Genomic DNA, 27,691 nt, shown 5'->3' with positions numbered 1-27,691 from the left:
CTTCCCGCTATCCCCCAACCTGGTTTGGAGGCTGATGCCGGGGAGAAGCCCACTTCTCCCTGCCGCCAGCCCCACAAGCTGGGGGACAGCGGGGAGGTGCAGCACGCCCAGGCTTAGCTTCGCGCAGCTCTCCGCAAGCCGTGGGAGCCTGGCGCTGGGCTCCCACGGCTTGCGGAGAGCTGCCTGTTCTGGGGGCTGGGTCGGGGGAAGCTCGGGCCCCGCGCCTGGGGGGGGGAAATAATTCCCCCCCTTTATTTCCCCCCTCAAAAATTAGGTGTGTCCTATGGGCCGGTGCGTCCTATAGGGCGAAAAATACGGTATATGAAACAATGTGGGTCAGGAAATGTGTTCTTTCAGGTAGAAGTTAACTTATTCACTTTAACTAACTATAAGATGTCTCAGGCTTATGCACAATACTATAGGCCCAACTCTTCTTAAACTTCAGTTACTAAAAATCAGTTGTTACGCTTCAGGTGGTAGATGTTCAGGTTTCTAGAATAGAGGGTAAAATGCTCAACTCAGTTTCTGTTACTTAGATATTACCATATAGTTTCCTTCACAGCTTAATATTTTGGTTCATAAGCGAGGGGCACTTCTCCTCAGTTACCCACTCTCTTAATCCCATCCCACATCTGAGGTCTTCTAAATGGTACAACAGACCCAGGGGGTCACTTCACCCCTTGTCACTGGGCTGGGGGTCTTCTGTACCTAGAAGAACAACTCTCCTCTTCTGGCTATACTGAGACCCTGGTAGCCTGAATTCCCACAGGATCTATCTCTCCTGGCTCGGACTCAGCCCTCCCAGAAGACTCCTGTCTGTATACCTTCCCAGACCCTCAACAGTCTCCCTATCCAAGCTGTGAGGCTCTGTCCTCTCACTTTGGATAGTCTCCTCAGTGCGGATGTTTAACTTAACTCAGAACCAGTTCTCCCTATCTCATTCCCTATCTCCCAACCTGAAATGTAGCCCTATCTCAAAATCAAACCCTGTCCCTTATCTTAAATCCAGCCCTATCTAACTCTCTCCCTCAGAACATGCTCCTTTTATTCCCCCCCCCCCCCAAAGTGCTGTTCCTCCCCACTCTGTGGCTAGCTGACTCTGGAGCCAGTCAGCAAGAGGTTCCAATACTCTGGCAAAGTTTAAGAAGAACTGCATCACCAGACTCTAGTCTGGCTCTGCTGTCCATCACAGACACCATCCAACTGTCTTAGGGACTCCACTCCAGATTTGTGGAGACACCCCTAGACTTACCAGCCTCCACAGCCGGAGGCAGCGATGCTTCTGAAGACCAGCTGGTGGAAAGAATGGGGGGGAGGGGAGTGCTCTTGTACTCAAATCCTGCTTGCTGGTTTCTCATAGGTATCTGTTTGGCCACTGTGAGAACAGGATGCTAGACTAGATGGGTCATTGACCTAACCCAGCAGTCTCTTCCTATTTCCTTATGTTCATATATTCTTACCTACGGATGCTGAAGATTGAACCTGGGACCTTCTGCATGCAAAGCAGGTGCTCTGTTACTCAGCCACAGCCCTGCCAAATTAAAAGCCATTTTATTGGCATTGACATTCAACACATTTTAATCTCTTCTGATGCTGTCGTGCAAAGCTCACCTTCCACGGAGGATCTGAAATTCTTCTGATCCCGCCAGCTGTGCCTCAGCACTCTTCCAAGGTGCTGTTTCAGAACTCAGCATCAGTCCCTGGAATGAAAAGCAAGGTTACATACAAGTAATTGAAGACAAAAATGCAGATCAATTAAAGCTGAGAAAATTCAATGTCTATTAATTTTTAATGTGCGTTGAGTGGATCTGCTGTCATCCCTTGCCTATGGAATTTCAGTTGATGCTACTTGGTGTATTCCTTGATTCTCTGTTTATATAGCATGCAAACGAAGGGGAAGAAGAAAATAAGGTGGTCCTCAGACGCTTTCGAAGGAGCGACTAATTGTACATTTCCCATCAAACACGCTGCACTCGTCTTCCATCACTGTCCCAAGTCTATCTTTTATTTATAACATGACGAGATTTTTAAGGCTTTTTAAAATTTTGATGACTTCGATGGAGAATGACGACAGGATGGAGCTACAGTTAGAAAATGCCTCCGAAGTCCAAGGAGAACAAAAAAGAAGATAAGGAAACATGTTTTGGTTTTGTCAGAGACCAGAATATCCATATTGCTTAATAGAACATTGAATGTATCAGGAAGTCAATTTCACATATTCCCAGAAGCCATGAAATATAGACAAACATGACAGCTAAGGGTGAGTTTTTTTCTCATCAGAGTAGCACATCTGTTTCTTCCCCTTCAGTGCAATCCTACTCAGAAGTCCCTTTGAGTTCAATGGCTTGCTCCCATGTCATACGATTACAGCCCTTATTTGTATTCTGTGTGAATCTTTGATTGATAGTGGTGAAATCTACAAAAGAACATAAGCAGAGACCTGCTGGATCTGACCAACGGCCCATCTAGTCCAGCATGCTGTTCTCACAGTGGTCAAGCAGATGCCTATGGAAAGCCCAGAAGTTTCCCACAATGTCACTGTTTGGAATGGTTCTCTTTTCTAGGAAGGTTCTGTTCCAATGGTGTCTTGCTCGTCACCTTGGAAATCCATGTATAAAAATTGTGTCGCTATCCTGCCCTAATGCACCTGATGACTTGCACTACCTTCAGAGGAAGAGTTGTGTGAAGAATTTCTTTAACCTCTTAATCATTAAGATTTGCTCCAGAGGAAATTCTCTAAGGACTTCCATATTCAGATGGATGTCAACCAGAAGGAGGGGCTTTTCAGTGGTGGGCACTCTGGTTATGAAATACACACACACACACACCAAAAAAAGAGAGAGATTCTGAAGGTGGGAACACAAATGTCATTTTAAAATCTGGCTAAGATATATTTATTTTCCAGGACTCATAGTTATTGCACTGTGCTTATGCTGTTTTATTTGATTTCATTTGATTCTTGGCTGTTTTACTAAGCCTGCCATCTCATCTGATTTCTCTGCTGTTTTACAGTAGCTTTGATTGTATACAATTTTAATGCTTGAGTTGGCTTTTAAAATTTGTAACCCACTTCGAAGAGGTTTTAACATCAGAAGATAACACAAATGCTTAGCAAAAAAAACCATGAATGCACACGAGTGTTTGTTTTTTTTAAAAAAAAAGTTTTTGCATTAAAGTGGGTTATGCTTTCTTCAGACACTAGATATCACTATTGGTCATGTCCCACTGAATTCAGGAAGCAAAGACTACACTTTGTTATGCCGCGTTCTGACTTTAGGTGTCACTATTAGCTTTTCTAAAAAAGGTAAATGACTGGTCTATCGCCCCACCAATACAGGAGTATTGGAGTGGCTTCTCGTGTTACATGAAGAGAGCAACCAAAATGAACAAGGAAATGAAACAACTCCCCTATTAGGAAAGGTTATAGCATTTGGGGGGTTTTAGTTTAGGGAGAAAAAGGCAGGTAGGAGGAGATATTATGGAAATACATAAAATTATGTGTGATGCAGTGAACATGGATAGGGAAATGTTTTCCTCCTCAAAATTCTAAAATTTCTTGAATTCTAGAATTCCAGTTCATTCAGCGAAGGTGGATGCTGGAAGGTTCACAACAGTCAATAAAGTCCTTCTGAATTCACCCTCACGAGATGGCCTCTAATTTGGATGGTTTTAAAAGAGGATTAGACAAATTCATGTAGGAAGAGAAGGCTATCAGTGACTAGTACCTACAATGGCCATGTTCTGCCTCCATTGTTAAAGGTGGTATGCCACTGAATACCAGTTGCTGGAAATCACAAGTGGGGAGATTGCTCTTGTTCTCACTTCCTGCTTGTGGGCTTTCCATTGGAGCATCTGGGTGGCCACTGAAAGAACAGGATGCTGAACTAGATAAATCATTGGCCTGATGCAGCAGGCTCCACAACACATCTCTGTATTATCATTAGCTTTTTGAAATCTGCAGAAGCTAGCTCTATTTTGATTAACTACCTTTCCTGTTTTATCAACTGCTTTTAGTTCCTTGGCTTCCTTCCAAACTCATTTGGGTGGCCACATGGACCAAGCAATCTTCGCATCAAGGAGCATTTGCCTTTACAAATCCAAATCCTACTATTTTTTTAATTGTCATCTTCCAATCCAAACAATCAGCCTGTCCTACAGTAGACAACACAACACTTCACATGGTTTTTGAGGTTCATTGCATTTCCATGGTGAAGTTCTCTGATAGTTTTCTGATGTGAACTTCCACATTTCTCTCCAGGCCATTTTCCCATTGTATGGATGTGTACCAGCAAGACAATATTCACCGAATTATACTCTGAAAAACAAATTTGATCCAGTACAAACCACCAAAACCATGGTCTACACCAGCACCAGACATTTTTAAAGCACTCTTGAACCTCTTGTTTTTGACAGGGACGCCCAACTGTCAATCCCCTGATGTCACTATGATTTCCTTTTTGTGGGACACTTTGCAAGGGGTTTCCCCAAGATCTGAAAAGCAGCTTCTACTCATAAGACCATTAGATGGGCCACTGGATCGGGCCTATGGCTTATCTAGTCCAGCATCCTGTTCTCTTAATAGGAAGCCCACAAGTAGGATCCAAGCACAAGAACTCCTGTGGTTTCCAGCAACTGGTATTCAGCAACATTGCTGCCTCCATCTATGGAGGGCAGAGTAGAACCATCATGGTAGTGGCCATCCACAGACCATGAATTTATAATTTAAAGCCATTCCAAATTGGTGTCTATCACTGCCTCCTATGGGAGTGAATTCCATAGTTTAACTATGTGCCGCATGTCGAAATCTGAATCTTCCAACATTCAGTTTCATTGAATATCCACGAGTTCTACTGTTATGAGAGAAGAAGAACTTTTCTCTGTCCACTCTCTCCGTGCCAGGCTTAATTTTATAAACTTCTGTGGTGTCACCTCTTACTTGTCTTTTCTACAAACTGAAAAAGTCCCCAAGCTTCTGCCACTACTCTACTCTTAACCCATTTCTTAGTTCCCCCACCATTATTAGCTAGCAATACTGTTTCAGTACGAACTGGGCTGAAATTTTCCAGGAAAAGAAATAAGATGCACATAAAGAAAGCCCTCGTGGATCAGGCCAGTGCCCTGCCCCAGTCCAGCCTCTTGTTCTCACAGTGGCCAGCTAGACGCCTGTGATGAAAAGCTGCAAGGAGGACCTTCCTGTGACTTGCAACAACAGGCATTGAGAAGGATTTCTGCCTCTTACAATGGAGGCAGGCCACAGACATCATGGCATATAGCTATTGATAGCCTTCTCCTCCATGAATTTGTCTAATCCTCATTTAAAGGCATCTGTGAAAAAATCACCTTGGGTACAAAGGTCCGTATAGTTAAAGCTATGGTTTTCCCAGTAGTGATGTATGGAAGTGAGGAAGGCTGATCGCCAAAGAATTGATGCTTTTGAATTATGGTGCTGGAGGAGACTCTTGAGAGTCCCATGGACTGCAAGAAGATCAAACCTCTCCATTCTTAAGGAAATCAGCACTGAGTGCTCACTGGAAGGACAGATCCTGAAGCTGAGGCTCCAATACTTTGGCCACCTCATGAGAAGAGAAGACTCCCTGGAAAAGACCCTGATGTTGGGAAAGATGGAGGGCACAAGGAGAAGGGGACGACACAGGACGAGATGGTTGGACAGTGTTCTCGAAGCTACCAGCATGAGTTTGACCAAACTGCGGGAGGCAGTGGAAGATAGGAGTGCCTGGCGTGCTCTGGTCCATGGGGTCACGAAGAGTTGGACACGACTAAATGACTAAACAACAACAACGTGAAACAATCCCCCCAAAAAACTGTTGGAGAATTCACCAAAATTGCTGCGCACACACACACCGCCTTGTAAGAATATTGCCCTCTCTCTGCCACCTCCAAATCAAGGAGGCAAATTCAAAGAGACCGTTTTAGTTTGGGGAAATGATCTCCGAAAGCAACCCTAAATATTCGTTAGCTAATCGGGCTATTTGATAGAGTGCTTAAAAGCCGAGGATGTTTGAAGGCCCAACGTAATATAATTTCTGCCAGTGATGTTCAGTTATAGCGGTGTCAACATTCATCAAGCTCGCTCACTCTGGTAACTTCATTATAGCAGCCACTCTGCTCTTTAACCTGTTTTCCCCACTCCTTTGCAAGAGGAAAACCTCTCTGAGTGCCTTAAGCATATTTGGAGATCTCTTGCATAATGAACATCGCCTTCTGCAACTGAGGGCACAGGTGTCAGCTCCTTGTCAGCCTCTAGGGCCAAAAACGGGAGTCCCTGAAATGTTGAATGAGACACCCTGCCACTACATTTTCCTGGTAGATGCTAAACTGTAAAACAGATTGTTCAAACCTTACGACACCCCCACCGCACCCCTCTGTATTCATAAGGCTCATTACAGCCTCTAATTGCATTTCCTACTTATTGTTTCCTCTGCTGCGCCATCGCCTTCACAGCATCGTTCCTAATTGATGCCGTCCAGGCCGAAGCATTTTTAATAAATAAATAAATGTCCAAGTGCAATTTAGGCCAACACATCCCACGATGGGGGATCTTTACCCCCCCTCCTTCTTTTTGCCACCACCAGGACAGAAACTCATTACAAAGTTAAATGAACTTGTTCCAAATTTCTGCATCCTCCTTCAGTTTCTCCCATCAATCTTTTTAAAGTGGCTTTTTGGCAGTCAAAGTGGCCATCTCTGTTCTGCAACAAAAGGACTTCCAGCTGAAGCGGTGACCTGACTCTCAGAAACGATGGCGTCTTTGTTAACGGCTGCAGCCACTCTTCCATTTGTTTCGTAGACAACTGTACAGCCCTACTTGATGAATGAGGAACTCCTCCCCACTCTGAATTCTCTTATGACCAAGAAGCTTAAGGCTTATCCTATTGGTCTCCTGTTCCTGAGAAGAAGTACATGGAAGTGCCTGGAAGACAATCTTCCCATCCCACCAAATGGCAGTCAATTTAGCAAATTCACTCACACAACGTTCCCTTGATGTATTGCAATTGGGTGTATTCAAATGACCAGAAAGGAGATTGGACCAGAGGTTGAATGGCCGTCAGTCATGGATTCTTTAGCGGGATTCCTGCATTGCAAGAGATTGAACTAGATTACCTTTTGGGTCCATTTCAGCCCTACAATTCTATGATTCTATATTCCTGCATGTTCTGTTATCAGTTATTTATATTGGACAATGTGATGATGTATCCATTCCAAACTTAAACCTGTTTCTCTTTAAGTTTTTCTTAGATTTGTTCCCAATAGAGGCAGCACACTATTCATGATAAAACTGAAAACAACCACTGCTGAGCAAAAATAAATTTCATGGAGAACACTGAACAGTCACTTTAGTCTGAAGCAAATGTTCTGTATTGCTGCTGTGTTACTGACAAAAGTCATATTCCAGCCCACTGATAACATTCAAAGAGCCATGTGGCTATTTTCATGCCACGTTTTCAGTTATTACTATAAAAATTAGGTAGAAAATTACAGTGCTAATATTCATTTTGAACAAAATAGTTATGGGAATTTGCATTATTAAGATAGCATGGTGACTTATTCACCAAGGAAAGCTTTGCCTTTCTGCATAAAACTTTCCCATTTTTCAGATTTTCTTCCCTCAAACTTTCCTCTAAAAGTAGTCCATGCAACAAGCTAAAATATATATATATATATATATCCATTCCATTCAAATAGAGAGTCAACTGCTCTGGATGCTGTGAGATGTCTAGTCCAGCCTTTGCTCAAAAATCTCAAATGAACGAGAGTCCACCACCTTACAAGGGAGTCCATTCCACTGTCAAACAGCTTTTACCCTCAGAAAGTTCTTCCTAATGTACATTCAGAATATTCTTTCTTTCCATTTCTTTCTGATGATTTGGGTCCTTTCATCCTTAGCAGAAGAAAACAAGCTTGCTACCTCTTCCAGTGACAGCTATTTAGATATTTGAAGATATTGTGTTTATTATTGTGTTTTGACTGCATATATCAGGGATGTCCAACAGGTCGATCGCGATCTACCAGTCAGTCTTGGGGTGCCCCTGGTTGATCCTGGTCAATCAACTTCCTCCCCAAGACAACTTTGGTCAATCCAATGGGTAGATCACGTCCAGTTTTTTAATAGTGGGAGTAGATCGCAGCCTCTTGGGAGTTGGACATGCCTGCCATAGATTGCTTTGAAGACCCAACTCTATAATGAGGAAGGACCTTAGCTCAGTGGTAGAGCTTTGCATGCCAATGACCCCAAGGTCAATCAACAGGAGCATCTCCAGGTAAGGCTGGAAGAGGACTCTTCCTGAAACCCTGGAGAGCTGCTGATGGTCAGTGTAGACAATACTGAGCTAGATGGAGCAATAGCCTTACTCAGTGCAAGGCAGCTTCTGTGATTCTAAGCTCATCCACTACCACACAGGTTCCCCTTGGCAGTGATATCTGTGTTGTGGAGCTGCTTCCTAGGAAAAGTGTGTCGAGCCTGCTCTGTTTCAGTCTTCAGAAAAATAGTAAAGACTCATTATATTTATTCCAGCAAGCATTTGGGGGATTGTGATGGATTTTTAATTGCTACATTTTTATGTTGTTTATGGTGTCTATGCTGCTTTTAAAAGTTTGCCTTTATTGTTTTGCTTTAGGATGATGGATTTTTAATGGTTTTTATTTATTGTGGGCTCCTGCTTTTATGTGATGTTGCAAGCCACCCCGAGGGTTCTCATGACAGGCAAGGTAGCAGTCTAAAGTGAAATAAAATCAAAACATCTATCCTGAAAAAACAAACAAACACTTTTTGTTTCGGAGATCTGAAATGGCAGGGCACACTCTATGTACAACTCCCGTGTCTGGGCTCTGAGCATTTACCGGATTGCAGAGCGAAATAACATTATCACTTTAGCAAGGGGGAAAGTCCCATCGAGTTGCTCCTTTGTTTTCCTTCATAAATGAGTTGCAATAGTTAATGAGCGGGACTAATTAGGACTGCAGCAACCACAGCATGTAACAAAGACTCCTGCCTCACTAGCAGCACTACAGACTTTGACTGTTGAACCAGTTTGGAGAAGATCCATTATTTTCATTAATGGATCTCATTCTTATTTTAGTGTGTGTGTGTGTGTGTGTGTGTACGTGTGTTTTACTATCAGATTAAAATCACATTTTTTTATTGTTTTTCCTAATGCAATCTGGTGTAATAAGTACAGAATGAATGGAATAGTTATTGTTTTAATTATTTTTTCATTTTGTTCTTTATCTTGCATCTTCCTGCCCTTATTTACTACTTTTATGTCTCCTGATCTTCATGTAACTTGCTGATTTATCTGTAGGCATTTAAGTGTATATGTCAGTTTTCCTGCATGTGCAGGCATATTTGGGGGGCACACACACACTCAAGGGTGTCCATAAAAACACATCATGCCTTATTGCTTCTGCCAGCATTAGAAAATAAACTTAAAAGGAAAAACATAATAATTATCCTAATTAAAATCGCCTCCGCCACTGCAAAAGGCAAAGTTCTGTGTTCCCTGAAGTAGTGCTTCACTGGAATGGAAACTTAGCCTGTTTACTAATACGCAGGGGTGCCAAGTTGAATAAAATATTGTGGGGGCCCAGGTAAGCCCCTCCCTGCATAATCGATCACATGACACAGTGCACACACACCATTTGAATAGGAAAGCCCATCAACTTTGTGGGGGCCCAGCCCCCTCAAATATTTTATTGTGGGGCCTGAAGCCCCCAAAACCCCTAGGAGTTGCCTCTTATGCTAATATGGGTCACACAGTTCTGCATACAATGCTTAATTATTGATTGATCTGTTTTCACCTTGCTGCACTTCACATTGTTCCTGAAATGCATAATGAAGGGTGCAGCCCTAGGGTTCCATTATGGCCATGGGATATTCCAGACTTTCATTTCCACAGGTAGAGAGAGAGAGAGGACCATTGGACTCCCCTGTAGAAGCCTCCTTGTTGCATCTGTAGAAGCCACCTGTCTCCCACCATCAATGCAGAAGAGCATATCAGAAGCTCATCAAAGTAGTCTATTCTCCTGACATTCCCTATGCAAGGGAATAGAGCCTGTGAATTTGTTTTTTGTCTGACTACACCACCACCCTTTTTCCATCCAGGCACCACATTCATCTTTCAAACATACACACACAATGCAGGATTGCTCTGAAATTCACACAATTCATGATTATAAGATGTGATGATGGTGGTAAATAGCTTAAATGACTAAGAGTGGTTTAACAACCAATCCCTTTTCCCAGGGAATTCTGGGACTGTAGCTCTGTGACGGGCCATAGGAGTCTCATAACCACTCTCAGCACTCTGAACAAGCTATAGTTCCCAGGACTTCTTTTGCAGGGAGGGGCAGGGCTGTTTAAAGTGGTATCAGTAATTATTCCTGCCTCCTTTCAGAAGTTGCCCAGAAATTGTGTTACTCAGGCAGACCTTCAAAGTGCGAATTTTCTTTTGACCAACAGTATATACGTATCAGTTACAGATAGGTAGCCGTGTTGGTCTGCCATAGTCAAAACAAAATAAAAAAATTCCTTCCAGTAGAACCTTAAAGACCAACTAAGTTAGTTCTTGGTATGAGCTTTCGTGTGCATGCACACTTCTTCAGATACACTGAAACAGAAGTCACCAGACCCTTCTATATAGTGAGAAGGTGGGGAGGGGTATTACTCAGAAGGGTGGTGGGATTGGGTGATTGGCAGATAGCTGTGATGAGCCTGTTGACGACTCTTAACGACTGCAATAGGTCTTACAGGAAAAAGCAAGGGGTGAGAAGGTGAAAAATGGCTTTGTCATGTATAATGAGATAAGAATCCAATGTCTGTGTTCAGACCAGGTCTCTCCATGGTTTTAAGTTTGGTAATAAGTTGCAATTCAGCAGCTTCTCTTTCCAGTCTATTTCTGAAATTCCTTTGTAATAGAACAGCTACTTTGAGATCTTGTATAGAATGTCCTGGGAGATTGAAGTGTTCTCCTACTGGTTTCTCTGTCTTGTGATTCCTGATGTCAGATTTATGTCCGTTTATTCTTTGGCATAAGGTTTGGCCTGTTTGTCCAATATAGAGAGCTGAAGGACACTGTTGGCATTTGATGGCATACACAATGTTAGACGATGAGCAATTAAATAGTCCCAAGATGGTATGTGTGATGTTGTTGGGGCCAGTAATGGTGTTGTCCGGGTGTATGTGGCAGCAAAGTTGGCATCTGGGTTTATTGCAGGTTCTGGTGCCAGTGTCCGTGTTAAGTCTGGTTGTAGTATTATTGTGGGTTAGGAGTTGTTTAAGATTGGGTGGCTGTCTGTAGGCAATGAAAGGTCTTCCTCCCAGAGCTTGAGAAAGAGAACTGTCATTGTCCAGGAGAGGTTGTAGATCTCTGATGATGCATTGTACTGTTTTAACTTGGGAGCTGTATGTGATGACTAGAGGTGTTCTGTTATTTTCTTTTTTGGGTCTGTCTTGCAGCAAGTTCTCTCTGGGTATCAGTCTGGCTCTGTTGATCTGTTGTCTAACTTCATCTGCTGGGTATTTTAGTTCATCTGCTGGGTATTTTAGTTCTAAAAAGGTTTGCTGTAGATCTCTTAGGTGAGAGTCTCTGTCTCTGGAACAGATGCGGCTGTAATGTAGTGCCTGGCTATATACAATGGACTGTTTGGTATGTTTGGGATGGTAGCTAGAGTCATGTAGATATGTTTGTCGGTCAGTTGGTTTACGGTATAAGGTGGTGTCTATGCGCCCATCCTGTATTTTTATAGTAGTGTCCAAAAAATGTATTTCTTGCATAGATTGATTCATTGTTAGGTTGATTGTGGGGTGAAAATCATTGAATTTCTGGTGGAAGGTGTCCAGGGTCTGTTGACCATGTGTCCAGATGATAAAAATATCGTCAATGTATCGCAGGTACAAGAGAGGTTTGAGTGGGTAGGAGTTTAGGAAACGTTGTTCTAAATCCGCCATGAAGATGTTGGCATACTGTGGGGCCATGCGGGTGCCCATTGCTGTGCCGCTGATCTGAAGGAACAGGTCATCACCGAATTTGAAGTTGTTGTGGGTAAGGACAAATTGGCAGAGTTTGGTAGCAAAGTCCGGTGTGGTTTTATCTGAAATGGTGTTCCTTATAGCTTGTAAACCATTGTTGTGTGGGATGTTGGTATACAGAGATTCCACATCCATAGTAGCTAGTATAGTATTGTTGGGAAGATTATTTAAAGTTTGTATTTTCCTCAGAAAATCTGTGGTGTCACGTACATAGCTGGGAGCACTGATGGCATATGGTTTCAGAACAGAGTCCATGTAACCGGAGACACCCACTGTAATAGTGCCAATACCTGAAATGATGGGGCGTCCTGGATTTCCTGGTTTGTGTATTTTAGGTAGAAGATAGAAAGTTCGAGGTCGAGGTTCTGTTGGTGTGTTTGTGAGGATCTGTTCTTGGATGTGTGGGGGTAGCTCCTTAACAATATGATTTTTTTTTCTGTGGTTTGTTTTGTTTTGTTTTGTTTTGTTATTGTAGCTTTTGTATCGGGTACACATTTTGCTGTTTGTGTTTGGTTTGTTTTTTACCAAAGTGCTATTTAGAAATGTTTACAGAAAAAAGTCAGGGTTACGGTCTCGTTGACATGTGCAAACCAGACATGTTGCCTTTTAGCAATCTCATTCTGGGGTACCAGATCACCTGCAGAAACCTCAGCACAAATCGGATTTGCAATGATACTGGTAATTTTCCAGATGTTTCCGTCGCTGGTTGCTAAAGCAAAGTCTGGCTCACAGTGAGGTTTCTTTATGCAGCCCTGTGAACAGGACATGGTAACTGGCTTGAAGAGGGTTTAGTTGTAATTCCCAGTGGAAAACAGCAAGGAACAAAGAAGATCACTTGTAGCCACTGAAGATCAAGTCAGCACATTTAAAAGTTTAAGAGGAGACAATGTCACAAAGACCCAGGCCCTCTGCAAAATCTTTAAGCATTGACTTCAGCAAAGTAACAGCAAGAAATGCTCGCAGAGATACAAAATCTAAGAAAAATAATGCTGGCATCTAATTACCCCAGTGCAGTTTGCTGCTTTTATCTGTAATTGGACTGTATAGTCTTTCATTCTAATTTACTTTACATCTAAACTGTGATAATCAAGACAAGCAGAACAGAATGGCCTGTAACTGACTATACCACTGACACCCGTTAATGCCTAATTATAACAACTAAATTAAAGATGTGACTGTAAAGAGGCTGAGTACCAGTCTGAAGCATTTAATTCGGTGGAAAGAAGTAGAGATTTTAAATCCTATGTACGAAAATCAATATTATGGCTCATTATATTGGTATTGCTAAACAGATTAATGAAATTAAGTATTTTGCTTTTTTTAAAAAAAATGTTTTATTGCGATGTAAAGATTGTTGCTACTGTTGTTTTAACAAAAGGCCTAGATAAAGAAGAAAACCCACATCCTGAACCAATTTACAGAGCAATCTAATTAAGATAGTGTTCAGAAGACTCTCTTGTGATACCCACATGTCATTTCAGGATACGGGTTATAAGTGTCATTCATAGGATTGTTATCTTGCAGAGGCTTTCACTTAAAAGGGCTCATTTCCAGGGCTTTGAAAATCATATGTAATGTTGTATAGAGGGCAAGGATTGTATCTGTAGGATAGATTGTTGTGTCACCCAGAGCCACAGAGGCATCCAGGTTGAGGTTAATGTAAGGGAAACACCCAACCAAGTGAATCAGAAGATGAAGAGGGACTAAGAGGGAACGTAAACTGGTGGTGAAGGAAGAATTTAAGCTAGAAAACTGAACAATTGTCAGAACAAGGACAGAAATGTTGGCCTATAATGAACCACAGGACTCTTATTCTTAGGGCAGATGAAAATAGGAAAAATCTTACACAAAGTGTCAACCACTTCAATCAGGAATGGGAAACCTTTAGCCCTCAAGATGTTCTGGAGGTATTGTGGGATTGATTTCAGCTGATTCAGTCAGCTGATATGGGCAAAGTGCTGGCCAGCCACACTCTCTCTTGATTCTTGTCCCTCTTGTCTTATTAAATCTAGCAGGGTGGGTAGGGTTGGCTGGTTGGCTGGCTCCAGGATGTGGTTGATGCTCCATCGCATGACTGGGTGGTCCCTATTGCATTGAAAGAGATGGTTGTGTGACCCACATTAAAATGCTGGTGAATTTTCATGAAGACTTCTAAAAACAAAACAAAAAGAAGCAAAACACCTCAAACTGATGTGGAAATATGGAGAGCTAAATTTAAGACTGGAAAAATGAGAAACTGAGAGGTCAGAATTGACCCATCCCAAATTTTAAGTGCAGTCAAGGATGCTGCCTCATCACCAGAAGTTGAAATAAGAGTCAGTTACCAGTTGAACCAGATTTTTCACATGGAATGTAAAGCACCATTTCACCCTTTCTCTCAGGGAGCAAAATGTCTCAAGACAGTCTTGCAAAAGCACTTGAAGAGGGTGCAGAGTCAGGCCTGGAGAGAGACCTGAAGGCAAAACAGAGATGCCTGGAAAACCCCATTCAGCAACCAGGCCATCCCTGGTACAAAGGAGAGAAAAAAGAGCAAAAGTGAAATAGCCATGAACTAGAAAAAGCACAGCTGAGACAATTCAGCTGCAAATTAAATGCATGCAAAACTCACAATGACCCTTTGCAGCAACAGTGAATGGTGATGACATAATCTTATTAAAGTTGACGAGTAGTTTTAAATGAGTAATTAACTGGAATTTAAACTTTTCTGAAAGAATGCAAGCAAACAAAAACAGTAAAAGGGGGGGGGATACCAGCAAACCATGTCAATTTGTAATATGGCGCCATATAAAATCAGATAGATGCAATCAAAGTCAAGCAAGAACAAGAAGAAGAGGTGTCAGGTTGGAAGAGGGGCAAGGGGGCATGGAGGTTGGTGCAGTACAGGCACAGTTGGAGTTTGGGACTGGCTCCACCACTGCCCCCCCCCCCACTGCACTGACCTTCCTGCCACCACGTCATCCCCCCACCCTGTCCTTCTCAGTTACTAGCAGCAGCCTCCATGTTGGGAATCCAGGAATGCAATGTGCCCTGCCAATCACTACTGGGGAATCAGGCCATTCCTGATGTTCACTTATTTGCCTGAGCCGAGTAGCAGCTGAGGAACTGGGGAGCTTGTTAAGGGAGGTATCAAAGGTCCTCCATTGCTACGCAGGGCACAGTCCTGGTGATGTCAATCTCTTGAGGTACAGTCATGAGTGCAGCAGCATCCCGTTCCTTGGCCCCGCACATTTTGGTCTTCCTCCCGTCATTCTAACAAAAGGTTTCAAGACAAGTTATGACATTTGGAGGACTAGCACATTTCCCCGCTTAACTGCGATTTCTTATGAGCCAATGCCTTACGACACATTTATTTCCTTTTGTCCAAAAATACAGCAAATATGACAAAGCCAAAAGCTGGATAATAATTTTTCCCCACCCCACCCCAGGGATTGCCTTTTCCCTACAGAAAATGCAGGGAGTTTTATTTTTACAATACGAGCAGGGAACATTCCCTGAATGACAACTGTGTCAAAACGAGTGGCCAAGAAAGTTTGCAAGGATGCCAAAGTCATAAAGGAAAATAAGTTCAGAAGAAGAAGAACCCAGCTTTGCTGCCTTCTAAAGCAGAAACAAGGGACCTGGAAGCCTCCAGAAGTTGTTGGACTCCAATTCTCATCAGCCTCAACCAGTATGGCCAATGGCCAGGGATGATTGGAGTTGCAATCCCTCTGCTTGCAAATCATCTTCCTAACCCCTCTCCAGAGAGACGATTTCTGGGATATAAGGAAGGGATGGGATGGGATGGGATGGGATGGGTTGGAGGTTAGCTACCAAGACTTCACATCTGGATCATTTGATATCAGATCAGACTTGAAATATGTCTCATGGATTTGCCTACAAGCTGATTACTGTACTCTGGATGATTGGCACACAAATCTGAAACCCAGGTAGTGCCATAAAGTGAACGAAAAGGCACCTTTCACATTTTCAAATGAATGCATATAGCTGGAAACAGAACCAGAGCAACAGACTATGCCCTTAAGTTGTCTGTGTCCCTTTGAAAGTGGGAAGAAAGACTCCACAGACAACTGCATGTCTGAAGGGCTCTCTCTCTCCTGCTTTTCCATAGTTCCCAATCACACCAGAATATGAACTTCCTCAGTTCCAAAATACTCACCCAGCCAGGTTCAGTCAGGCCCCAAACCATTCAGATATGGGGCTAGCAAAGGAAAAGGAAGAGCAAAGAAACACAAGCAGAAGATGCAGAATTCCCCACAGCAGCAACTCAAGTTGGAAGAAGAAAGGTGATGGAAGGAGTAACAGGAATGACAGCCAGTTGGGCAGATCCACAGTATACATTTAAAGCACATGACTTAGAATAATAGAATAGCAGAATTGGAAGGGATCCCCAGTGATCAACTGGTCCAAACCCCTGCAATGCAGGAATTACAGCACAAGATGGCCATCCGACCTCTGTTTAAAAACCTCCGAAGACAGAGAGTCCACAACCTTCCAAGGTAGTCCATTCCACTGTCAAATGGCTCTTAACATCAGGAGGTTCTTCCTAATGTTTAGTTGGAATCTCCTTTCTTGTAATTTGAATGCATTGGTTTGGGTCCTCCCCTCTGGAGCAGCCCAAAGCAAGCTTGCTCCACCTTCCATATGACAGCCCTTCAGGTATTTGAAGATGGCTCCCATGTCACCTCTCAGTCTCCTCTTCTCCAGGCTAAACATGACTAGATGTAAACAGAGCCGAAATTATTCATATTTGTTATTGTATTTTTAAGGACCCATCATACAAAATCAGATGCCATGACAGTATAAAATGCTGGTGCAATAAAATGGAAAACTCTCCTCCCCGATAATGTCTAATGTTCCTTTTCTTTCCCCAAAAGTGCCACTTCTGGCTGCACCTGCTTGATGCACAGTTCAGGGAAGCAGATGAAATCGCATCCAAATTTATTACCAAAGACGGTCCCCGGGTGAATGGCAACACTATCCATCTTTTTATAGGCAGGCACATATAACAGGTTTAAGCATCTCTTTTGGAGCAGTTTAAAGACTTCTTTGCTTTCACAGGTTTATTAAGTTTTCATTAAATTATGAAATGGCCCCAGTGGTGAGGTCCAGCCATTTTCATACACCTGAACCAGCAAAAGTCAAACCATTCAATAAACCAGGAAATTTCTTCTCCTCCGACCCCAGTGCCTGCACACCCAATATGGGGCCTTGTAATCAATAAAATGTGACAGCTGAAATACTGTCACATGGCCAGCCTTAAGGCCGATTGCCTGCCACAGGTGTGCAGTAAATAATGGCAACCTGGTTGCAGGCAGGCAGTGAACTGTTCCCGGTGATCACCTGAAGCATGAGAAATGCAGTTCCTCACACGGCTGTTTTAGAAATGTGCTCTGTGTAGGCAGCGGGAGGAGGCTGCCAAATCCTGAGATGATGGATAGAAGAGGTTGGGGTGATAACATTGTTTAATGTTCCCCCATACACTAAAGACTCAGTGTAAGTAGAAAACTAATTTATTCCTGATTATTATTATTGAACATAAATATTATCAAAGGTCAAAATAGGCTTCTAAGTGGTTTACAAGTATAAAAGACAATGATATGTTATTAAAATACATAAATCCCTAATTAAAATGCAGTGCAAATGCTTCTTATGCACAAATATCTGGGTAACTAACTTTATCATTTCTTCGCATCATCCTGGGAAAAAGCGATGAATGGGTGCCACAAGGTTCTGTCCTGGGCCTGTTGTTGTTGTTCATGGTCATTATAAACAACTTGGATGAAGGAATCTAGGGGGCACTCATCAAATTTGCATGTGACAACAAACTGGGAAGAGTAGCTAATGCTGCAGAAGACAGAATCAGGATTCAGATTAACAGATTGGTGAGCTTGGCCCAAACTAACAAATGAATTTCAATAGGGACAAATGTAAGAAGAAAGGAGTTTCTGACTAACTATCCAGAAGAACTTTCTAACAGTAAGAGCTGTTTGACAGTAGAATGGACAACCCATCAGAAGGTGGCAGTCTCTCCTTCCTTGGAGATTCTTAAGCAGAGCTTGGATGACCATCTGTCATGGATGCTTTAACTGAGTTTCCTGTAGGACTTCCGGAGGCGGCGCAAACGGCAATGGCTGCCCTCTGCTAACAGCGGAGAGGGAGCTCCGGTGAGAACGGGTCGTCCACTACGGCGAAGCGGAGACCCAGACTGGAAATCCACAGGCAGCGAAAGCCTGTGGCCTCGGGACCCGGCGGGCGCCAGGAGCAACCCCCGAATCACTGAAGGAACCCCGTAAGGGGCTCCGGAACGGGGAGGGGGTAACGGCGCTGTGGGTCGTTTCGCAACCATCGGAGTGAAGCCGCGCTGCTGCTGCCGGTGAGCGCTGACCTTTCTTCCTGAGAAAATTTTGGATTTGGAAAGTAACAACCCGTGAGTAATAACAGACCCTGTATAATTTTGGGACTTTAAAGCATTGAATTTGGCTGAAATTTGGCTGAAAGCGGAGCGACGAAAAACAGGAAGTCCGTCTTCCGCTCTCATTGAACATCAAAGCAAAGAGCTGGAGGAGTGGAGGTAAAGAGAGATCTTTTAACCTAACTGATCTGAGCACCCATTGAACTTTATTTTAAGTGGAATAAGGACTTTAAGTGCTGGACTTTATGCTTTTTAGCTGTATGGTGATACCTTTCTTCTATTGGAGCTACATTTTAAGTAAGAAACCCAGGTGCTGGAGCTGCCTGAGTAACTGAGCTGTCAGTTTGCAGACTTGGATACTATGAATCTGAACTTTGAAACAATCTGAGAGAGTCTGAACTTGTTACTTTGAAGCATTTGGATTACCAGTACGCACTATTTGAAACATTGTTGCTGTTTAAATACTAAATTCTAACTCTGCTGAAACTTTTTACTGAAGGTTCCTGGACTTTGAAATTTGACTTTATTAATTTTATTGGAAGTGATCTCTTCCCTAAAAACATTTTAAACTCCCCCTAGAGGATTTGGGACTTACAGCAGTGACTTTTATTTCACTTTCCTTTTCCCGGCCCTCTGTCTGACTGTTACCATCTGGGCCGTTGCTTTCTCATGGGAACAGCTCAGCTTGACTTTGACTTTTAGATAACTTTGGAATGAGTGGCGCAAGAAGGAGAGGAAGAGCTAGACAAACAACTTTAACAACTTTAACCGCAGCCTCACAGACACGTAGATCATCTGTGCCTACCCTGCCTTCTGAGGAAGAAGCTGCTTCTCTGCCACGGGCAGGGGAGGGAGAAACTGAGGAATTACAATTGGAAGATATGGCCTCAGGGGCAAGTACCTCTATTTTAGAGAAAATCTTTGAAAAATTGGAATCTTTGGACAAGAGAGTGGAATCTTTGGACAAAAAGGCTGATGAGCAAACATACAAAATTGACCAAAACACAGAATGTCTAAATAGACTAACTGGACAAGTAGCACAGAATGCACAAGCAATTGGAGAATTGAAGGAGGCTACAGGGGAAAACCGGAAATTGGCTGAGGATACCAGCCAAAAACTTGGGAAATTAGAACAAGAGGTAAGGCCACTCTGCAAACAAGTAGGGGAACATCAGACCTATCTCTCTATGTTAGAACTGCGGAATAGGGAGAGTAACTTAAGGATAAGGTCAGTGCCAGAAGTGGAAGAAGGCAACTTGGCTGAGTTTCTGACTAAAGAATTTTCCAAGTACTGGAAATTAGAGGAAAAGGACTTTAAAATTGTATCAGCTTTCAGGCTTGGAAGACTTATAAAGAAAGAGAAGCCCAGAGACTGTTTGATAATATTGAGGTCAAAGGAGGAAAGGGACAAGATTCTGGGCCTACACTACGGAAGGTCACTGGACATTTCGGACAAAAGAATTGAAATTTACAAGGACATTCCTAAACAACTGTTGGACCTCAGATCTGACTATTTGGAGCTGACAAGATTGTTAAGGAACAACTCAATCATCTTTAGGTGGGAATTCCCCCAAGGATTATCTTTCACTTTTAGAGGGAAGAAGATTAAAATCAGAACATTGGAAGATAGAGATAAATTTCTGAACGCATACGGAGAGGACCTTCACAAAGGAATTGATCTACTTCCAGGGCCTGAAACACCAGAGGTACCTGCACCCTTGGATCCCGAAGATCCAGCGAATAAGGTACCACCCCCTGAAAAATAACCAGATTTATTCAGGATGTCTCTGCAACTTTTGAGTTGGAACATTAATGGTTGTAACATCCCGGAAAAAAGGAGGAAAATTTTTCATATATTAAAAAAAGAACAATTGGACATTATTTGCTTACAAGAAACACATGTGACTAGGCTCCACAGAAAGGTGTTAATAAATAAAAGACTTGGTCAAGAATTTATATCTTCGGACAGAGTAAAGAAGCGAGGGGTGGTGATATATGCAAAAGAGAGCCTGTCACCTAAATTTTTATTTAAAGATGAACATGGAAGAATTCTAGCAATTGAGATACAACATCAAGGAGAAAAGATCTTGATACTAGGAATTTATGCACCAAATGACGGGAAATCGGAATTTTACAAGAAGTTGCATGAGATTATGCTGGATTATCTGGACTACAACAACATCATTATGATGGGAGATATGAATGGGGTCGTATCGACTAACATGGATAAGTCACAAAGCCAAAATGTTACAAAAGACGGCAGACTACCAAAGACTTTTTTTGAAATGACAGACAATATGGACTGGATTGACATTTGGAGAACCAAGAACCCCCTGGGAAGAGAGGGAACATTCTTCTCTGAAGCCCAGCTGACTTGGACAAGAATCGACCAAATATGGATAACTAGAGGTCTGGCACCCAAGGTTAGAAAAGTGGAAATCTGCCCAAAGACCTGCTCCGACAATAATGCACTGAAGATGGACATGACACTACTGCCAACCGGTTCCTTTAGATGGAAGATGAATGACAACTTGTTTAGAGATCAGGAGATTATTAAGAAGGCCCAAAAAGCTTTGAAGGATTACTTTGAGATAAATATGAACACTACGGTGGAAAAAAGAACTATCTGGGATGCAAGCAAAGCTGTGATGAGGGGGTTCTTGATACAACAGAACGCTGTAAAGAAAAGGACACAAAATGAAAGGAAAGACAAGATCCTGCAGAAAATCAAAGAATTGGAGAAGAAGTTAAGATTAAACCCGAAGTCACAGCCGACTCTGAGAGAAATTAAACTTTACCAAGCACAATATTCTAAACTGATAAATCAGGAAATAGAGTGGAAGATTAAATTAATGAAACAAAAAACTTTTGAATCGGCGAATAAATGTGGGAAACTGCTTGCGTGGCAGTTGAAGAAGAGACAAAAATTAAATACAGTTACAAATCTAGAAATTGAAGGAAGAAATATTCAGAACCCCATGGAAATCAGAAAGTGTTTCCAGAGATATTTCAAAAAATTATATACTCAAGGGCCGCAAGACGAGGTTGAGATTAAACAATTTTTAGAAAGAAATGGACTAACAAAGTTGTCACAAAAAAACAGATCAATCCTGAATAACAAAATAACACAACAAGAGATTGAACAAGCCATTCAGAACATGCAACTGGGCAAATCTCCAGGGCCAGACGGCCTGACCTCCAAGTATTATAAGACATTAAAAGACTACTTGATCCAACCAATGATGGAGGTCTGCAACGAAATTATGGAGGGGAAGAGGGCGCCGGAATCGTGGAAGGAAGCTTTCATCACATTGATACCAAAATTGGAAACTGAAAAGACACAACTCAAGAACTATCGTCCCATTTCCCTTTTAAATGTGGATTACAAAATATTTGCAGACGTCTTGGCAAGCAGATTTAAAAGAGTTTTAAACGAGGTAATCCATAAAGACCAAGCAGGCTTTCTCCCAGGTAGACACATGTTTGCTAATACAAGGAACATTATTGACATTTTAGAACTTTTGCAAACAGACATAAATACAAAAGCAGTGTTAATTTTTATAGATGCGGAGAAGGCCTTTGATAATATCTCTTGGAAATTTATGAAGGGAAATCTAAAAGAAATGGGAGTGGGACGGGGCTTTGAGAATGGGATTGATGCAATATATTCAGAACAAAAGGCTAAATTGATAGTTAACAATGTGGTTACGGAAGAGTTTAAAATTGAAAAAGGAACACGACAAGGCTGCTCGATTTCCCCTCTGCTATTTATTTCGGTTCTGGAGGTGCTCTTGAATATGATCAGAGGGGACCGGTTGGTGGAAGGGATCCAGGTCGGAGTGAAACAATATAAACTTAAAGCCTTTGCAGATGACCTAGTTTTGACATTGCAGGAGCCGGAATCTAGTACGAAAAGAGTATTGCAACTGATACAAGACTTTGGTCGGGTAGCGGGATTTAAATTAAATAAACAGAAAACCAAGGTGCTGGGGGAAAATTTGACAGATACAGAGTCAGAACGGTTTCAGAGGGAAACAGAACTAACTGTGGTTAAAAAAGTAAAATACGTAGGGGTGAATATAACAGCAAAAAATCTGAGTCTATTTAAGGATAATTATGAAAAATGTTGGACTGAAATTAAGAGAGACTTGGACAGTTGGACAAAACTGAAGCTTTCTTTGTTAGGCCGAATTGCTGCTATTAAGATGAATGTATTGCCAAAAATGTTGTTTTTGTTTCAAACATTACAGATTGTGGACAAGACGGAGTGCTTCCGGAAGTGGCAGAAAGATATTTCTAAATTTGTCTGGCAGGGCAAAAAGCCCAGAATTAAGTTTAAGATATTAACTGACGCGAAAGAAAGAGGGGGCTTTGCCCTGCCAGACTTAAAGTTGTACTATGAAGCCGCAGCTTTCTGCTGGCTAAAAGACTGGCTACTTCTCGAAGACACTGACGTACTGGATTTGGAAGGTTTTAACAATGCTTTTGGTTGGCATGCATACTTATGGTACGACAAGGTTAAGATCAATAAGGCCTTTAAGAACCATATTGTTAGGAAAGCAGTATTTAATGTCTGGACAAAATACAAAGACTTATTGGAAAACAAGACTCCGAGGTGGCTTTCGCCTCTGGAAGCTAAGGCCCGAAAAAGACCCAACATGGAGGCCAAATGGCCAAAATATTGGGAAATATTAGAAAAAGATGGAGACAATTGGAAATTGCAGAGTTTGGAGAAAATGAAGGATAAAGTGCGAGAGTGGTTACATTACGCTCAGATTAAAGAAGTCTTTAAAAATGACAAAAAGTTAGGGTTCCAGGTGGAGAAATCGAAGTTAGAAACAGAATTGTTAGAACCAAAGACTAAGGTACTATCTAGAATGTATAACTTGCTGTTAAAATGGAATACACAAGACGAAATGGTTAAATCGGCTATGATAAAGTGGGCACAGGACATTGGGCATAACATTATGTTTGAGGACTGGGAAAGGTTGTGGACCACTGGGCTGAACTTCACTGCATGTAATGCTCTGAAGGAAAATGTAATGAAAATGATATATAGATGGTACATGACCCCAGTTAAACTTGCCAAAATATACCATTCGTCTGATAATAAATGTTGGAAATGTAAAGAAAATGAAGGAACATTCTTTCACCTCTGGTGGACATGCCCTAAGGTGAAGGCCTTCTGGGAAATGATATATAATGAGTTGAAAAAGGTATTTAAGTATACCTTCACTAAGAAGCCAGAGGCCTTCCTTCTGGGTATTGTTGGCCAGAAGGTGCTAAAGAAGGACCGAACATTTTTTATGTATGCAACAACGGCAGCAAGGATACTCATCGCTAAAAACTGGAAAACTCAAGATCTACCCACACTGGAAGAGTGGCAGATGCAGCTAATGGACTATATGCAACTGGCCGAGATGACTGGCAGAATCCGAGACCTGGGAGAAGAGAGGATTGAGGAAGACTGGAAGAAATTTAAGATGTATTTACAAAAACATTGTAATTTGGTTGAATGTTAAGAAGGATGCTAGATTATAAAAAATTGGCCACCACTAAATTAGATTTGAATTTGATGATAAGTGAGATTAAAGAAAACATAAACCTTTTGGAGAATTGCTAGATTATATTTAAATGAGTGGATATAAGATTGTAAACAAGTTGATAATTTGCTTGGAAAAACCTTTTAACGATGTAAATGGGAGCGGGAGACGTGAGGGAGTCCAAAGAAGTGATGAAACCATGATATGATATAAGTAAGGTTGTTTATTATTTGTGCATTTGTATCCAAAAATTTTAATAAATATTTATATATATATATATATAAAATAACTGAGTTTCCTGTATTGCAGTAGGTTGGACTACAGTCCCTTCCAACATTACAGCTTCTGATGCTTACCAGGAGAGGGGCATGCACGGGCAGGAGAACTGGATTGGCAAAAGGTATTACCCAATGTCAGGGAACTGCCATCGGAGAGACAGGTGGTGGACAGGCTCCAGGAGAATAGGAGAGAATCTGCAGCAGAAGAGGGAACCAGCAGGGGGAGTGCAGGAGTCACAGCGGAGGGGAGGCTCTGGGATGCTTCCAGTGAGAGTAGTGGAGAGGTAACGGGACCCCCTTTGGGAACTCCCACCCTTCGCCGGAAACTGTCACGCAGAGAGTCACGAAAGCGCATGTCTGTCAAACAGCTTTTATGTTGGCGTAAATTCCGTAGACGCCCACTGTCAGATTCTACCAGCGATTGACGGAGTCATGCTTTGGGGGCTCCGTTAGTGCATCGGTTTGGATGACCAGCCAAACCCCAGAGGGATCAAGCTTTTACGCACAAGCAGCTCATTATCCCATCACAGCAATCTGACAGTCTTTGAAAGCAGCTTGTGCAAGCAGAAGGCATCATGAGCGAACCAGGCGGAACCGGAGGAGCAGGAGCTGGAGCTGGAGCAGGTCCAAGCCTGGAACAAAGGTACAGGGCGTTGGAGGTCCAGCTGGCACTGCAAACGGCGAGGCTCGAGGAGAGGAGGGCTCAAGATGCAGATAAGGGGAAGACCACCCCACTTGCCAGACGGGTGCCTGGACTGGTGCAGAAATTTGGGGGGGATCCCCGGAACTATCAAGCCTTTAGGACAGAGATGCAATATGCTCTCAATCTACTGTTTGATGACTTCCCCGACGAGAACTCTAGAGTGGCGTACGTGATTGGCCATCTAGAGGGAGGGGCGAGGGACTGGGTTCGGCCCCTGATGGCAGCCAATAATGAAATCTTAAAGGACACAATGAAGTTTTTCCGCGCCATGGACTTGATGTTTTCCAGCGAGATCGAGCAGGGAGTGGTGCGCAGGCAGTTAATGGCGTGTAAACAGGGGAGCCGATCTGTACGTGAGTACTGGACTGAGTTCACCATGCTGATTCATAGACTTGGGTGGGACCTTGCTAGTGAACCTATTCAAATGCTGTTTGAAGAAGGTCTCTCTCCGGCAGTGAAAGATGAACTTTCCCGGGCGCCTAGGGCGGAGTCTATGGATCAGCTGACTAAATCAGCGCTGTCCATTGGGGCACGCCAGGAAGCTAGAGCTATGGAAAAGCGGGAAGGAAAGGGGGAACGTTGGAAGGACTTCCGCATTCCAGAGATTCCGGAGCAGCCTTTCCCGCCAGCAGAGCCGATGGAACTTGGAACAGCGCGCGCGCGCGCAGTTTCAAACACCAGTGAAGGGCGGAAGAAGGAGGGAAAGAGCGGCAAGAGATGCTATCTCTGCCAACAGCCAGGTCACTTTGCCAGAGTCTGTCCGCAAAGGAAGGAATGGCAAGGGATGGCGGGAACTGTTGGGGGGAAGGAGGAAGAAGAAATCACGGAGCAAGTAAAAGCCAACGCCTGGTTGCCAACATCAGGGCACAGCAGCCAGGCCAGGGAGTAATGAATGTGCCCACGCCGGAACCTCCAAGACCAGCGCTTGTGATAGAGGTGTTGCTGGAACTGGCAAACGGACACCCACTGAAGATAAAAGCGCTATTGGATTCAGGTAGCTCATGTAATTTCATGAGCAAAGAGTTTGCAGCTGCACACCAGATACAGACTATCCCATTGAGTAAGCCTTTGCAGGTTACCACGATTGATGGGAGGGAGCTGTTGGGAGGAGAAGTGAGCCAACAGACTGTACCAATGATAATGAGGGTGGCACGACACACCGAACTGATAGCGTTTAACGTAGCCACCTTGGGAGGAGCTCCTATTATCTTGGGTATGAGCTGGCTGGCGCTACACGATCCGCTAGTAGGCTGGCATCAGAGAGTGGTTTCCTTTGGATCAGCACATTGCCTAGAACACTGCAAGGAGGGAGAGGCTCAGGCAGGCGCCAGGGCCACTCTAGCAGGGATGGAAGTGATGGACAAGGGGAGGGTGCCACCACAATACGCTGACTTGATTGACGTGTTCAGCGAAAAAGAAGCAGATAAACTGCCCCCGCACAGACCCTTTGATTGTCAAATTACCTTACTCCCAGGAGCACAATTGCCAGTGGGCAAGCTGTATGCAATGTCAGACAGTGAGATGCAGGAGTTAAGGGAGTTCATTGACAAGAATCTCAAGCGAGGTTTCATCAGAGAGTCACGAGCGGTGGGGGGCAGCCCAGTGTTCTTTGTGGACAAAAAAAACACGGGCAAGCCCAGGCTTGTATGTGATTTCAGGGCCCTAAATGCAGTGTCAGAACCAGTGACTTTCCCTATGCCCAGAATTGATGACATTCTAACACGGGTGAGAAAAGGGAAAATTTTTACCAAGCTGGACCTTAGGGGGGCATATAACTTGATACGTGTGAGAAAGGGGGATGAGTGGAAGACCACTATGTTCACCCCCTTGGGGGCCTTTGAGTACACCGTTATGCCTTTCGGATTACAAGCGGGCTCCGCCTGTTTTCAATCATTCATGAATCACGTCCTGGGGCCACTGCTCTACAAGAACTGCGTAGCGTTCTTAGATGACGTCCTGGTGTACTCAGACAATGAGGAGCAGCATGTGCGAGATGTAAGAGAGGTACTGAGCAAGCTGCGAGAAAACCGGCTGTGGGTGAAACTGGAGAAGTGTCAGTTTCATACCAAGGAGGTGGAATTCCTGGGGTACCGGTTGTCTGACAAGGGATTGGCCATGGATCCCAGCAAGGTTCAAGCGGTACTGGAATGGAAAACACCAAAGACCAAGAAGGACGTGCAAAGGTTCCTGGGCTTCGGAAACTTCTATAGGAAGTTCATCAAAAACTTTGCCCATTTAACAGCGCCCATCACGGATTGTCTTAGTAGCAAAAAGAAATTTGTTTGGATGGGAGAAGCGCAGCAAGCGTTCGAACGCTTAAAGCAGGCGTTTGCGTCGGAAGAGCAACTTTTGCACGTGGATCTACAACAACCAATGAGAGTGGAGACTGACGCGTCAGACCGAGCGGTGGGGGCCGTTCTTCTCCAGCCGGGAAAAGATACGTCTGAATGGAGACCGTGTGCATTCTTCTCGCGGAAGTTGAACAAATCAGAGAGGAACTACACAGTGTACGACCGAGAACTGCTCGCCATTCATGAAGCATTCCGGAAATGGCGGCACTTGCTGATTGGGGCGCAGCACAAGGTTCAAGTCCGAACTGACCACAAAAATCTGGAATACTGGAGAACAGCCCGAGTGCTGAACCAGAGACAAGTGAGATGGGCCCAGGAGTTCTCCAAATTCCACTTTGAGATTCGTTACGTGCCCGGC

General features: G+C 43.3%; 1 long non-coding RNA gene across 2 annotated transcripts in view; it reads right to left on the bottom strand.

Moving 5' to 3' along the window:
* Positions 1-341: 341 nt before the first annotated feature.
* The window catches only part of LOC309346505, a 46,790-nt gene continuing 19,440 nt past the window's right edge, over positions 342-27,691 (bottom strand). Inside the window, exons 4-7 of one of the 2 annotated variants that reach the window (XR_014158644.1) lie at positions 6,989-7,093; positions 1,612-1,700; positions 1,461-1,531; positions 342-492 (exon numbers count right to left, since the gene is read on the bottom strand). This is a non-coding gene — a long non-coding RNA (uncharacterized lncRNA). The remainder of the gene's footprint in view (positions 493-1,460; positions 1,532-1,611; positions 1,701-6,988; positions 7,094-27,691) is intronic. The other variant, XR_014158645.1, reaches the window with a different exon arrangement.

This window comes from Podarcis erhardii, assembly GCF_964252035.2.
Source record: "Podarcis erhardii genome assembly, chromosome: 7".
Classification (NCBI taxonomy): Eukaryota; Metazoa; Chordata; class Lepidosauria; order Squamata; family Lacertidae; genus Podarcis; species Podarcis erhardii.
This window is presented reverse-complemented; position numbering and strand designations above follow the sequence as displayed.